General features: G+C 33.5%; 1 protein-coding gene across 6 annotated transcripts in view; it reads left to right on the top strand.

Annotated features, from left to right (window-relative positions):
- The window catches only part of tutl (immunoglobulin superfamily member turtle), a 407,712-nt gene that overhangs the window by 145,639 nt on the left and 247,488 nt on the right, over positions 1 to 14,585 (top strand). For all 6 annotated transcript variants that reach the window (XM_089635590.1, XM_089635586.1, XM_089635588.1 and 3 more), the window contains exon 3: positions 7,060 to 7,094. The gene's annotated coding sequence lies outside the window, so the exon portion shown is untranslated. The remainder of the gene's footprint in view (positions 1 to 7,059; positions 7,095 to 14,585) is intronic.

Below are 14,585 nucleotides of genomic sequence, written 5' to 3'. Positions count from 1 at the left end.
TGGAGTAACTGCGGTTTCTTTGAGCCTTGCTGGCGGGGACTGAAACGCCGTCCCCGCGATTTAAATCGATGATTTCCCTTTGATTCCTAGTTTTTGTTCCCGCGAGTAATTATATTGAAAGAATTGATTCCAGTCCGAGTGCTGATGGCTCTTATTTTAAAAATGAACGTGAGTTTTTCAATGGCTTTTCTGCTGACACTTCAGGTTCGGAAGAATAAATTTCGCGATCTTTCTTCTGGGCCATTGTTAGAATCGTGAAGGTATTCACTAGTATTGTCTTGCTTGAGGAAATCCTTCAAGTATTGTTGGTCTTGAATAGCGTTTTGTCAGGATCGGTTATAAGAGATGACTTACCCGGGTTTTTAACTTTTTCATGCTTTTTGATTTCGTGTTCTTATTTCAGCTCGAATAAATATGATTCTTATTTAATCTCCTCTAACGCTTACCGTCGGTCTGAAAGATATTTAATTTTTTGTATGTAAATAAATCACCAAAAAACTTGATCCATAATATGTACATGGACCCTGCTTTTCTTTTTCGCTGTTGTTATTAACAGAAATTATTGAAAGGAAACTGTGATATCTCGTTTTTTCTTATTGAAACCCTATTATTCCAAGCGACGCGCATTGAAAAGCTATCATCCATGTTTTAAAAGCGTCTTCCATTATTTGTTTGTATGCGGTAAATGATATCTGTTTTATTTGTTGCTCCGCGGGCTCTGCTGTGGCATATCTGTTACACCGCAGCAGTCTTCAGTTCTGAACACTAGCGAACCCCCGCCCCGTGTAGCAGTTTGCCGCAGCCCGAGATACGCGATCTCAATCCATTGTCCCGGGCTGTGCACCAACGGACCTGGGCTGGTCTAAGACAATGGCGCGGGTATCGGTTACTGCGAGGTGTTGTGTTTACGGACAGGATCTGTTGACTCGGTTAGCCTGGAAAATACAAGGTCCTTACTAAATCAGTGCTATGATAGCACTCAGGTTTTAACCAAGTTTGTGTACAGATTTTAAGAAATACTTAATTTTGACTTCATAAATTAATTTTTATTATTTTTTAAGTTTATACTGCACAGTCCTTATATGGTCTTTTTTATTTATTACTAGCTTTTCCCCGCAACACATTGCTGTGGCTCAGTCTGTCTGTGTAGATACAGAAACAGTAGCTTTTACGTCCAAAGCATATTTATCCAATAGATTGCGCTGTTTTTCAAAAAAGCATGTTTTTACCAATCACATGTGACATCTATATAATAAAGGTATATAAAATCACACGCGTAATCGAATTTTATGAGATTTAAGATTTTGTGCAATGTTTCTTTGGGTATTTTGAAACATCCCTATTCATCCCTATTCCAACCACAAGCTAATGCTTCTCTGGAAGAGTAATATTAAATATTGTCATTGTAAATTGTAAATCTTATTACTTATACGTACTCTTTCCTTTAATAAATACAAAAATATATATATTTGTAAAATATTTTGACTCATTTAGACGGTTCTCAACCCGAATCTTCCTAAAATGGCTATGTTTCTTTAGGTATTTTGAAACATCCCTGTTTATATAATATTTCGATTCATTTAAAACGGTTCTCAACCCGAATCTTCCTAAAATGACTATGTTTCTTTTGGTATTTTGAAACATCCATATTATTGATCGTGATATTTTTTTAGGATACTACGCCGAGTTGCGCTTCCTTCTTTTTTATCCAATTTTTGGGACAGCGTTAGGGACCATCAGGGCAGCTGCGCAGATTGTGGTGAAGTGCGTGTTCATATATGTAGAAAAACCGGCCGTTACTTTAGATTTATAAATAATAACCCAATAAACATACACTTCACCACAAAACTTTACATTTGTCCTGATAATGGATACTGTAACACTGTCCGAAACTTCGCTAAAGAAGGGGGGAGATCAACACGACACAATAACCCAAAAAATAATCGCGATACTAGTTTTGGCCGTGAAAATCTCAAATCATAACATCCCTACCATGTTCAGGCATTCCATTGGTTGGCCAACTGTCACTATGATGCGCACGGAGAAAACTCACTGATATAAAATATTGCTACTTTATTAAAAATTCCTGCAGATTGCAGGCCCTTAACTAATAAATTGAAAGGTTTACCGATAAACTTTTAGTAAAATACTAATGTATTGTCACGATGTCGGAAAACGTGTTAAAAAAATAATTTTCATAATATTTTCGCATTTAGTAATGATATATTATCAAGACAAACGCAGGTGTGTGAACACGTGTTCTGATATTATTACGAATTTATGAAAAGTTTATCAAGAAACGGCCTGCAAACCCCTTTTTAACCGGTTTTTTCCAATAGGAGAGGTCCATAGGGCCGAGAATTGGGAACTGGAACTGGGCAAATGGTTAGCTGTTGACTTTTAGTTTACATTGAAAGTTAACCTCACTGAAATCTTTAAGGCGACATAAAACTCCAACAAAGGGGGTTTGCTAGACGCTCACGTTTTAATTATTTCTGATGAACGTATTACTAAAATCTCAAATTTTTCTAGAGGGATCCCTACGGATGTAAGTTATTTATATTTAAGATTAATAAAAACAGAACCTTTTCATTAAAATATTTTATCTAAAATGATTTGAAAGTTTTATAAAAATAAAATTAGCGGTAAGCATCAGATTTATTTTTTTAGACGTCGAATTAGTAACATTCCGAGGGATCTCTCTAGAAAAATTTGAGGTTTTAGTAATACGTTCATCAGAAATAATTTAAATAAACCTTACGGACAAATCGATTGGCCTGATAGAGCAAAGTCGACCGTAGGTCCGTCCATTAGGCCGGACCGCTCACCGAATATTGTTTTTACATGACTACATCAATTATGTCGTTAAGATTCCCACTTTATTTTACAGATTTGATAGGGCAAACTCAACCGCAAGTCTGTCCAATACACTAGGGCCGCAAGTCTCATATTTTTGTGCACGGCTGCTTCACTTGTGTCGTTAAGATTCTGGCTTTATTGTCTCGTCTTAAATGAATGTTTTGTTATGAACCTGTGAGATAATTTTGTTATGAATAGTTCTAAATGTTCGCCCGCCAAAGCAGTTGAATAATTGCCATGTTGAAGTAAAAATAAATGTTTTCATATTAAATAGTATTTTACCTATTATATAATAAATTTTGAATCTTTCAAATTGAAATGGTCTGACTGGTTTTCTTGCATAAAACAAAACAGCAGTTTATTAAAACAGACTAGATTTATTTTCTCTTCACGTTCATGTATGTCCATGTCCGTGTCGTGTCGGGTCAGAAAATGTCGTGTTTGAGGTCAGCCTTATTTACTTTACCGGAGCCGTGGATAATAAAGGCTGCCCCCCACTGGTAATGGCAGCACGTTTTAAATCATGACAATTAGTACTGTGGCAAATAATTGTTATGAAATAATTATGGCTTATATTTCATTAACACGGCTATATTGCAGATCGTTTCAGGTTGGGTCTCACATACGCCGGCCGGTTCTAAGAAACTTCAACATTACATGCATAACAGAAAATACACTGAAAAAACATTTTTTTGAAGTAGAAATTCTCGACGACCTCTGTGAACCCGTGAAATATAACTGGAAATAATTCTCTTAATGTCAGTTTAGGAAATAACTTTAAATCTGCTGCTAATATTTTATATTACACTAGCGCAGATCCGTGAAAAATATATATTCAGAATTCCTGAAAAATTTGTTCCTGTTTTGAAAAATACACATTTATTTTTAATTTTTTTATGTGAAACCTCACAAGAGTTACAACTGTTCCCAACCGTCTGGAGCCAGTGAGACTATGGCATCCCCAATTGGGGTATGTTGCTAGGCTGAAGGTAGTGGGGACGGGAAGGAGATGGGAAAGAGGAAAGTGGTAAAGTATCTGGCTACTGAGATCTGGTCACCAAAAACGGCCAAAGTTATTTCAAGCAACTTTTCAATTCTGAATGATGGTCTTACACCACGGTGATACGGAGAATATCTTCCACTCTGGAACGTGCCGCAAACGTATTATTGTAAATGAGTAATTTTGTGAAAGAACAAAACCTAATGAAATAAAATTTACTAGCTCATGCGGGGATTTGAACCCTCGACCTCCAGTTTGCTAGTCGAGAGATTTATCTCATCTCTTCTGAAGACTGAACATAATCCAATCTGCCATAGATATTTTTATTATTATTTGCATATACATAATTATTACAATCTTATAGCTGTGTTTACAGTGCGTAGTCCTACAAAGCTTTCATCTGTATAATTATGAATTTTGCTCATTTTAATAAAATAATCTATAATTTTTCCTTCCCCTTTTTCATAATTTGGAATGATGGCCTATAAAACTCTTGAAGGGTGAAAGTAAGAAACAAAAAACTTCCCTTTTATTTCACATTTGCCAAAGGAATTGTTTGCGTTTAGAATTATTTGTTGAGATGTTTAAAATTACCAACCTAGAACTTAAATAATGATTTTAAATACTCTGTAAGTATTGTAGGTACATACCCGGTTGACGTGTAATTTAACCGGAGACATTATTGTAAAATAATAATAAAGATGATATTTATTCCGTTTTTCAAATACTCAAATGAAAATCTTTGAGACAAAGTGTTAAGGACTTGCTCGACTGTTCCTTGAAATTAAATGACGTCGGATATACATAGATAAGACTAGCAGCCCTTACTCAGAACTTATAAATAATAATGTATTTTAAACATGTTTGTAAAAATACATCATCGTTTTTAATAAGTTATGATCAATTTAAAAAATATATATTTATTGATAACTTATCTAACTGGATATTTGTGAAACAGTGGATATATTCAACTACTTTTTAAATGGCCTCAACACTTTTTTGTATCTTCCCAAATACACTGAGAAAACTTACATTGATTTGTATATAATATTGCTTATTAAATTAAAAATCTGGTAAAATGATTCTTAATCCTCTTAAAAACCGGTTTGCAGGGCCTTGACGAATGAATTTATAGGTTTCCTAATAAACTTTTAGTGAAATACGAACGTATAATAACGATGTCGGAACACGTGTTTATAAAAATCATAATATTTCCGCTTTTCTTCATTGTATATTATCAAGGCTAGTACGTGCATGGAAACGTGTTCCGATATGTTAAGAATTAGCTAATAGTTTATCAGGAAACGGCCTGCAATCCCGTTTTTAACCGGATTACCAATACGGAAAGTCCGAGAGGGCCGAGAACTGGGAAATGGCACTGGCAATGGGCACATGGTCCGCTGTTGACTCTTAGTTTACATTGAAAGTTAACACAACTTTTTCAGTTTCATATGCTTTGGAGCTTCGAAATGTTTGCTTTTGCCGAGTTTGGTGACCAGATTTGAATAGTCAGGCACGTTCCAGACTTCTCATTCTGACACTCTTAACACAGAGAAAAATGAGTATTGCTAATTTATAAAAAATCTCTTCAAATTATTGGTAATCTGGTTAAAGACATCGTGATAATTCATTCGTTAAAGATTGATTAAGAAAGATTAATTTTAAGAGATTCTTAGTAAATTAGCAATACCCATTTTTCTCTGTGTGTTAAGAGTGTCAGAATGAGAAGTCTTGTTCTGTAACTGAATGATTAATCTGTCGTACAGTCAATTTTTTTTTCAATGTTCGAAAGAAGTGAAACCGATTTTTCTTGACTTTAAAACATACATTATTAGTAGTTTTTTTGTCATTGTCTGCATTCTTTCTCTCTATATATAGCGTTGTTGGGGCGTCCTGGTGCAGTAGAGCTTATTCCATGTTCACGAAAGGGTAGTACCCGTTTTGAGGGTGGGGAACGGGAACGGAGAATACTCTTATCAAGGAATCCCGCATCAATCGAGATTCCAGCATCGGAGCGTACTGGAGGAAGATATTGGACCCTAGCATTGCGGGGGAATCCGTCAAATACTTCAATGACATTATTTGTATAAGCGCAGTTTTGTGCTATTTCACTTCAAGAAAGCTTTACCATAAAAAACTTAAAAATCATAATTCAGTTAAGAATGGTTCACGAAATAAATAACGCATTTTTCACAATATTTTTTTTTTGTCTTTATTTAGACTAGAACCAAAAACGACTTAACGTAGAACAGTTTGGAGGCTAACGTCCTCTGTGTTATACTATCAAAATCTCTCTAATGCTAGAAACCTAAATGCTTGTACACCTCGGTTCGGATTATGGAGGGGCTAACCTATACACTAGAGACATCTCTTGAATAACTATATAATAATAATATTTCGCTAATTTATATAGCGACGTTTTCGTGAAAAATTACCTCAAGTACACTGTACAGATATATTTTTTAAATAATAAATACTGCTGGCTTACAACGAGGATTCATAACAACTAGTGACTTACATCTAAGACCATTTTTAGTGACTTACGAACAAGGCCTATAATTACCGTCTCAATGACATATATATTTATATATGTGGAAACTTACAACTAACATACTTACATTTAAAAGTGCATCGATAAATACTCTTTATAACTTTACTAGCGCCAGAAGAAGAAGGAAGCTCTATAATATTGGGGGTGTTTCATAATTAATTTTAGAACACTAGAGCCATAGAGGCTATGTAGCTCGACCTATCAGACTTTAAGATCAGTTCCAATCAATGTTTGTTTTAATCAATGGCCCACACGGAAAACACTTACTGATATAATTTTTTTTTAAATTTATTCAAACACTTAATTTACCGTAAATTTCAAATTTTTCGTAATCGGGGTAAAAACGGGACTGGAGGCCCTTAACGTATGAATTAATAGGTTTCCTGTAAAACTTAGGAAAAAAGGAATGTATTATTGCGATGTCGGAACACGGTGTTCATGAAAATCATAATATTTTCGCATTTCGTCATTATACATTATCAGCGCAAATGCAAGTGCATGAACACGTGTTCCGATGTATTAGGCATGTACTAAAATTTTAACAGGAAACGGATTTGAATAAATCAGCAATTCTCATTTTTCTCCGCGCAATAATTTGATAAATTTTGCGATGTGCGTGCGTTTATTAATTTATTATTTCTTGTTGCAGATCTGACGAACACACGCACCACCTCACAACATTCGGTAAGTCAATAATGATGGTTTTCTTTCACTCTTTGCTCCTTGGAGTGTTTTCTTTGGGCCCACTGCCCCACCTCTCCCTTAGGTGCCCCTTTCCGCCTTTGATAATCCTCCCTTCGTTTTGCCGCCTCCTGAATTAGCATATAAATGTGTTTTGTCAATTAGCCTATAATTTCCATTTCAATTTGCGTGGCAGAAACAATTTTTACTTGTCGTGTTGGCCGAGCCGCGAGATACCTTTGTGTGGAGTCATTTGCGCCGTTACTTCGTACGGAAGAGAGGTGTTCTGGAAATTGCTACTGGCCCATTAACTACTGGAATAAACAAGTGCTATTTTTAAATGTGTTGCTTTGAAATTGGATAAATTTGGTTTTCTGGTTTAGACGGGGAAAACAACGGACAAGCAACGTACAATTTGTATTGTTGCATAAGTAAATTACAGCTTATGATTTTTACACTTTTTTTCCAGGTTCCAAAATTATTTAATTAATTGATAATTCAGGAACAACTTTTTAACTTATTTTTATAATTTTATCCATTCTACGTCTAATAATTGATAATTATTTATTTGAAATGTTTTTTGTTTGTTTAAATATTTGACAGATGCGGATAGATGTTGTAATTTTTCAAGTATACTAACATTCTAAATGTCATTTTCTTTCATGAGGCGAATTTTGTTAAAATACTTCTTTCATAAATTCTACAAGTATGTTTTCCCGTGCTTTTTGAAGTATAAAACTAACGTTCAGCGTCAGTTTTATTTGAAATTCAAATAAATTTATATACCTAGAAATTTTTTCGTTAAATAATTTAAAAAAAAACCCAGTTTCTTTTCAAACGTTTTCTTTGTTAGTAAAGTTGAAAGATAACTGATATCAACCTTGAATTGGAGTGAAGTGTAAATTTAATTTAAAATACAAAATAAAATATTACATTACCATTTGCTTCTATCAGCTTTTTAGGACAATAAATCCCTTGTCTCTCCGAATATGATTTAGAAACCGAGTACATTATCTTCTGCTGATTGTAAGGATAGTTTTTAGATGCTCAGTAGGAGATCTTATTAATTATCTTCTTGGAATTAGCTAAAACTATCAGATAAAAAATGTATATGATTTGTATTCAGGGGATGGGTTGTTATCGTCCCGGGCTTAGTAGCCACTTTAGATTTCTTTCAGTAACTGAAAATATGTTTTTCAGAATTCATCAAACTTTATGTACATCTAATCAATTCTTACGCCCCTTTCTGTTGCTGAAAAATCCGTTTCATCATCGTAAATCTCGCTTCTAAAAATACGCCGCGATTCGCCTAGTCATCGGGTATAGAGTATGGAGGGATCAGCATATATTATGCAGAGAAGTTCCCCTAAAACCTTCGCGCCATAAAAAGCTCGCACGCAGAGTAAGCCCCTACCAGGAAGTTATTCCTCCCGCCCGAAACCTCCCGCCACTTTCCGCCACTTCCTACGAATATCCTGCCAGGCGAGGTTCAATGTTTTGTTAGGCGAATCAAAGAGACCGTAGAATCAAAATTCAGCACCGCCTTAAAATAAGATTTTATGAAGATAGATCATAAAATAAGCTCTTGGACCTCAAAGGTGTGATATTCTTTCTCCCAGGCCTTTTCACGTTTCTGCAGAATCAAGTCAGGTGCCGCCTACTACAACGAAATTTCATGTGTTTTACAAATTTATCTTATTAATAATTAGAGCATGTTGTGGAAATGGCTGTTTAATTTTTAGGAAAATACCGAATAGTACCGAAGATATTATAAGACACAAAGGTGTGATATTCTTTCTCCCAGGCCTTTTCACGTTTCTGCAGAATCAAGTCAGGTGCCGCCTACTACAACGAAATTTCATGTGTTTTACAAATTTATCTTATTAATAATTAGAGCATGTTGTGGAAATGGCTGTTTAATTTTTAGGAAAATACCGAATAGTACCGAAGATATTATAAGACACCAACATGTTGATATTAGCGGCCAGCCGAAAGAATGTGAATGTCACGGGTACCGAAAATATTATAAGACGTCAAAATGTTGATATAAGCGGCCAGCCGAAAACATGTGACGTCATTGGTACCGAAGATATTATAGACGTCAACATGTTGATTTTAGCGGCCAGCCGAAAACATGTGACGTCACGGGTACCGAAGATATTATAGACGTCAAAATGTTGATATTAGCGGCCAGCCGAAAACATGTGACGTCACGGGTACCGAAGATATTATGATGCTACGAACCTATACATACGCGAGCCGAACTGCTGAACTGAACCTTGACTTATGGGAAATGGCGCGAAACGCCGCTTGCTGTTGCTTCGTTCCTTTCCCGTAATTCGTGGCTCGGTTCGCGTTTAAGAGGAATATAAAAGCCAAAAATATTTTTGCTCTTTCAACTTCCAAATATTAATCGATCTACACATATCGTTAAAATTATCTGTGTTGTCTGCGCGAGGCAAGGAATTTTAAAATAATGAGAGTCGAATTACAGTAGGTCCCTGCAATAGGTAGAGAGCGCTTGGCAGGATCTCCTTATGTTGATCCTGCCGCACGCTTGCTAAAACCCTTTTTAACTTGTGGATGCATACTAGCGGAATTTTTGTGAGAACAGCAGTCGTGAACGCGCTGACTTTCAACTTCCAAGAATTCTTAAACTTTAGGGATTAATGATTAATATAATTACACAGTTTAATTTTTATTTTAAATAATTTATTTTTAATAATTTTTATCGATATATTTATATGAATAATCATTAAAATAACAAGAGCGTTATTAAAATTGTATACATTAATTATGTATAATAACACACTTCAATCACAAAATCAATTCAATCACTCCAATTCGAGTCCGATTCGAGGATTCAATTTTGTTTTAAACAGCTATTTCTTTTGAAACAATACATATATTTACTGAGATTTTTTATATATTTGTCACCACACTATAAATTTAAAATTTTTATCTGAAAATAAATCCTACTTTTGTAATAAGACTCCATAAACTGAAGTTAATGTCAGTGTTTAGCCATTTAGTGATTTTTATTTGTAAAAAAATGTATGTATTTTACAATATATTTTCTTTCTTCATTTTCGCACAAATCATTAATCACAAAACAAACAAAATCTTCCGCATCTCGCGCGACAAGTGGAAGCATGTGTTATCCGTTCTACGGGTTTATATACAGTTTCCTGTTGATAAAATATTCTTCCACACAAAGGAAAAAAAGTTGTAGAGTTGGTTCAAATTCTTTAAATACATATACATATATTTGGAAGTTGGAACCCTTAAAAAGAGATTGATATTAGTATAATATTGTCGGAAAAGCAATTCCTTTCTCTCCATTCAAATAGGACCGGCGTAAGACGTAAAACTACCCTTCCCGCCGGAAGTGTTTTTTATTTTTTTTCAAGAAAGGCGAAAATTCTCGGATTACAAATAATGCCATGCAAAACTTACACCTTTAAAACTTACATGCACTTTACCAAATTTGCGTACTTATATCATTATACTCGTAATATCATTTTTAAATGCAATTTCAAACAACAATTCAAGTAAACAAATCTATGTATTAGAAATTATCGAGAAACAACTCACAACCATCTCATATGAATTAATAATTCTTCATTCAATCTATCAATTTGTTTTTCGACACAAATTAATAAATATTTTTTAAATTCAGGAAAAACTATATTATAAGTGAACTCTCACACTCTTCTCTGAGAAAAATTCAATTTATAGTTTTTCTTCTATCTCTAAAGAGTAACAAGTTAATTGCACGACTAGGTTTGGTTTTTCGTGAATTTCAGTTCAACTTTATAAAAAAATTACTAAAAAACTAAAAGTAAAAAAGTAGAGCAGTATTTTTTTATGTTTTTTTACTAATGTTGAACTTATGAACCAAAATTAGGTTGAAAATTGAAACGGAGTTAGGTACGTATAGTGTTTTAATCTTTCTTGGAATTTATTATTATTTATAGAAATTTTATATCTTGAAATTAGTAGTGCGGGCGCAATAACAATATATAATCAAATTTTGCCAGCTAAATTTCGTCTAATTAAATAACTAGTTATTAAAAACTAAACAAAACCGTAAATTGGATTACGCACCTGTTGTACTGCTATAACGCGAGTCCACATTTCCTGAGAATATTTTTTCGTTTTCTTAGCTTGCTTACATTTGGATATTTGTTTTTGTTTTTACTCACCATTTTCAATTATGGACCTATAAAAACTCGTCATTAGTAATTATTAATGCAAACGGAAAACATTTTTCCACGAGAAATAAATCATTAACACAGGTAAACATGGAATAAAAACATCGATTAACAAGTAGTATTTTGACATGTAAAAAATGAATCTGTAAAAACCGAAGTTTTTTGCAATAAATATATTTGTTTTTACTAATAAATATATATCTAAATTTTACTAAATAATAAATCTTCTTCCCCAGGGACTGGAGTCAACCACGCTAACTAATGAGCCAAATCGCAATTTGGTAGGACCAACATTTATTGCTTATATTAACTGTTGTAATGTCATTCAATTTCAGATACTCGCGTATACTCGTGTGTCCACTTCTGTGCCACCAAAATGCATTACTATCGACAACGAGTCTATCTGCCGAGTTTCAGCTCGATTGGATGTCGGGAAGTTCATATATACTTTCAAGAAAACGAAAGTGAATTTCAAATAGATGTTTTGAAAAGGTATAATATTTTGGTCTCGAAAAATAATAATGTGAGAAAAATACACAAGCTTATCCTCACAGTTTGAGAACTAAAAATGCCCCTAGCTAAAATCATGTCACCAGGAAAGAAACCGTTGAAAATACTGGCACAGATCTAGCGTCTGTTCGATGCCGCTTTCCGCGGACTTCTGAAGAAATAATAGAATTCCATACAATGTTTCACTCAAACAATTATTACGTAAACGCCAAAGTGGATTTTAATTTTTTGTGACTAATTTAATAAAAACGGAAAAAGAGTTAATCAAGTCAAGTGGTAGCAAATAAACATTGCCATAAAACAGTATTTTTTAAAAGTTGTTTCTTATACGAGTTCATAGTAAACTCTTGAAAAAGAAATCTGTGTAGTAGTTTACGCTTATATTTTTCATCACGTAATTAACAATTTAATTTTAATTCTGATCAAGCCAAGCGATAGAACAAACTCCAATGTATCCATTGTATATTTTTGGTATTGATAAACTATACCGATTCGTAGTAAAGATTAATCTAAATAGTGCTTTCACTTATAGCTTCACCTTAAGTTCGCAAATGTATACGTACCATAATACGTCAAAATGTTGAAATTGGCGGTCAGCCGAAAATTTGTGACGTCACGAGTACGTCCGCGGCCGCGGCGGTACAACAGCGCTGATATCACGTGTCTCGTGTGACGTCACGAAACACCATTGAATACTTTTTACCAAGTTCACTTTTAAAACTCATAACTTTGAAGATATCAAAAAACTATTTTGGCTGTCCTTGATAACTCTTTAAATATAATAAATTTTCATAAAAAATATACAAATAGAAGACGACCCATTGTTATTGTCTATTGTATTTTCTTACCACTGTAATGTTTTACTCGTATATGTTACCACTGACGGGACGGGCAGGAATTGTAACAATATGTGTTTGTAAATGTAAATATGTTTGTTCTTCGTAAATCTATAGTTTTAAGCCATAGTTGTAAGTCATATTATAGCATTATTATATAATAACCATATAAGTTTTAGTTGTAAGTCACTAGCTATTAATATTAGTCACTAGTAATAAATCGAAGTGATAAGTCCAAGTGGGTATAGATTGAATGTATAAATAAAGTGATTTTCTCACGAAAAAGGCGCTATAAAATTGATCCAAACATTATTAATATTATTAAATTAACCATTATTTATGACCGTTCCGTTTATTATGTTATTTTCAATAGTAAAATATGCATTTGCGCATAAAATTAATGTAGAATTATGTAGCCTATTGTTATTTTTCGACCTATAGATATTGAGGAACAAAGTAGATTAAAAAATATATAGTATTAGCTTTTGGAGCTTAGACTGATTATCTATCTAATATGTCGGGAGATGATATTCAAAATCTACTCTAAAAAAAGAGTATTACTGAATTATTAAGACTCTCTTCAAATTATTCGTAATCCGGTTAAAAACGGAATTGCAGGTTCTCTTCGAATGAATTGATAGGTTAACTGATAAACTTTTAGTAAAACACGAATGTATTATAACGATGTCGGAACACGTGTTCATAAAAATCCTAATATTTTCGCATTTCGTCATTAATGTATCATCAAGACAAATGCAGGTGCATGAATACGTGTTCCAACATATTAGGAATTTTATAATTTTTTTTAGGAAACTGCCTGCTATCCTGTTTTCAATCGTATTACCAATAATTTGAAGACATTTGCATAACAATTCAGCGTGCGTACGCTTGTGCTCGCATAACTCGAAAAGTAGTCGACCGATGTCGCTGAAATTTGTTAATATTAATACCAGGAGTTTTAGAGAGTGGTTTGAATGATATAAGAAGTCGGGAATGCCCTAGGAATTCTTAACGTAACATTCTCCAATTATTAGAGGTAGCATAGTCCCACCGACTCAACACGAACTCTTGTGTCGTTTGTATATTTACCATCTTCAATTCCTTTGAAGCACCTTACTAACATTGATCGAAGTGGTACACTTGTCAATTTTGCTACATTACAAAAAAAAAACAAATTTGATAATGGCCATATAATAGATAATTTCTTACCTTCTTCACCCTTCATTACATTTTTATAACAATGGCACTCCATTTCAACCCTCTCGACAGGAACTGCTCTAAGTAGGGTTTCGGATTGGCGCTTGAATGATTACGGAAGGTCCGCTATCATCCTGTTCTGGTCGGTTTGTGTGCCCAGGTGGAAGGAGCATTCTACATCCCGTTGAAGCCCTGGCAGTGAGGAACCTTAAAAAACAATTGCGTTTCTAAAAGAACAGTGTTTTGGAGACCATTTGCAAATGCTGAGTTGAAATAAGCATTTTTATTAAGCAGTTAAATTAAATTAAATGCACAATACTTGAGTTGATTTTAATTTTTTTTCATTATGTGCGTAATATTATGTTGTGTCAATCAACAATGATATGTACCTACTGTACGTACATGATTTATCCATTAAACTATAAGATCCCTTAAAAATTTCAAAACGCAATTAAAAAATGAATTATATTAATGAATACTTAAAAGAAAAAAACATTTATTTTACTTTTATTAAAAAATAAACGAAAAAAATAACAACATTGATAAAATATTTGTAATAACTGAAAGAAACCTCCCTCTCCCATGCACGCATGATTAACTTTTATGAGCGTACATCTTTAAATAAAAATATAGATACAAAAGTAGGAAAATGAAATGTTTTTGCTTATTTTACACATATTGCTACGTTATCAATTATGTTTATATTTTGTATAAATAAAAGTCTATAAAAAAAATCT

This window comes from Hesperophylax consimilis, chromosome 9, assembly GCF_061612785.1.
Source record: "Hesperophylax consimilis isolate HC1 chromosome 9, BYU_Hcon_1.0, whole genome shotgun sequence".
Classification (NCBI taxonomy): Eukaryota; Metazoa; Arthropoda; class Insecta; order Trichoptera; family Limnephilidae; genus Hesperophylax; species Hesperophylax consimilis.
This window is presented reverse-complemented; position numbering and strand designations above follow the sequence as displayed.